The sequence below is a fragment of the Galeopterus variegatus genome, unplaced genomic scaffold (genome assembly GCF_000696425.1).
Source record: "Galeopterus variegatus unplaced genomic scaffold, G_variegatus-3.0.2 Scaffold10795, whole genome shotgun sequence".
NCBI classification, from domain to species: domain Eukaryota; kingdom Metazoa; phylum Chordata; class Mammalia; order Dermoptera; family Cynocephalidae; genus Galeopterus; species Galeopterus variegatus.
Genome location: NW_007736906.1, coordinates 6,625 through 8,280, shown reverse-complemented (window position 1 = coordinate 8,280; position 1,656 = coordinate 6,625).

Below are 1,656 nucleotides of genomic sequence, written 5' to 3'. Positions count from 1 at the left end.
ATTAGAAAATGTTCAAAAATTAATATATTAGTTTAAAAGAATAAACTGTCTGTTTAACTAGAGAATGTTATATTTTCAGGGTTATAAGCAAAGGATCTTAATGCAAAATATAATACAGTCACATTGCATGGCACAGATTCAACTTAATAAATGGTAACTGAGATCTTACTGAATCGTCACATCTATTTCTCCCAAAGAACCATTAAGGTGAATAATAGGATTGCCTATATTAAAAATAAGAATGAGAAGTATAAAAGTTAATTGTTTTTTTTTTTTCTATGTCAAACGAAAGGATGTAGAAAGAATAGTGGTATAGAATTGAAATTCATAATATTTGAAAATCTTGGAAAACTATGTAAACATTTTAATTCTCAATTTCTTCACTTGGAATAAAAATAGGGATAAAATAAGTTATTTTCAAACAAAAACAATAAAAAAATAAAAAGAGAATTAATTAAGAAATAATTTATCCATGGGCATTAATATAATTCAGGGACATTAATACGTTATCTATGGTAAACTTTGGTGAATTAAATAGATGAGATTTATGTCTTTTCAAAGGACATTCTTGGGGGGGAGGGGAGAGAGGGAGGAGGGAGGGAGGTGTCGGTGATGGGCCATAATAATCATATACAGTGTATATTGACAAAATAAAAATTTAACAAAATAAAATAAAATAAAATAAAATAAAATAAAAGAAGAACAATATTTGAAAAGACAAGGAAGCAAGTCTCTCTAGAAAGAGGTGGTTTTACCTTCGGGTGAAGAAAGGGGACAGAAGGGGAAAACAAATAATGATTCTATATTTATCTGGAAGAAAAGCTCATTTGCACTATTCCTATGGTATTGTAAGTTGAATAAAATGTATAGTTATATGGATCTTATTGGTATGATTAGAATGCAAATCTAACATTTTAAATCAATTGATTATTGGTTGATTTTTTTCATTGCAGATAAGTTCATTGTTCCTGGTTTACATCAAATCTCTCAGAATCACAGAATGCAAGTCTCAGAAAGAAACAGAAATTACAAAGACCAAAACACATGTCCCAATTTAATTATTAAAGCCAAAAGGGTTTTTTTTGTGCAAAATGAATCGTAGGTGGGCAAGGCTATTAGAATCATCCTAGAAATTAGAGGGTACACTTAACTAAGGAGTTAGGAATGGAGATGAGAAGCAAAATATTTTGAAGTTTTGAGAGCAGTAGGTGTTGTACTTCAACCGATTTGGGTTTATGCTATCTCTGGAGAACTTGATATTTGGCCCCAGAGGTAGGCAAATGCTAGAAATCAGCACATCTCTCAACCTGATCTCCTGCCCCTTCCCCAAAGCACTATTGCCGGTACACCAGAAGTCAGCACAGGTTGATAGAATTCGCATAGGTGTGAGAGGAAGCCATAAATCACTCTGAACATTTTGCTGGGAATGGATGGATTATTGTAGAATGACTAGGTGAGACTCCTTTGGAAGAAACATCACAAGGAAACTTATACAAATGAACCAGGAAGACAACAAAATTAAGCGTATTTAGATACAGTATGAGGAAGGTTGGTTAGTGAGAAGATATTGAAATTTGTATAAAGTTTTTCTGATCTCTTAATTAAGAGTAAGGTGTTACACTCTCTTTGTCACCTCTCTCCCCCTGGGTGACAGAG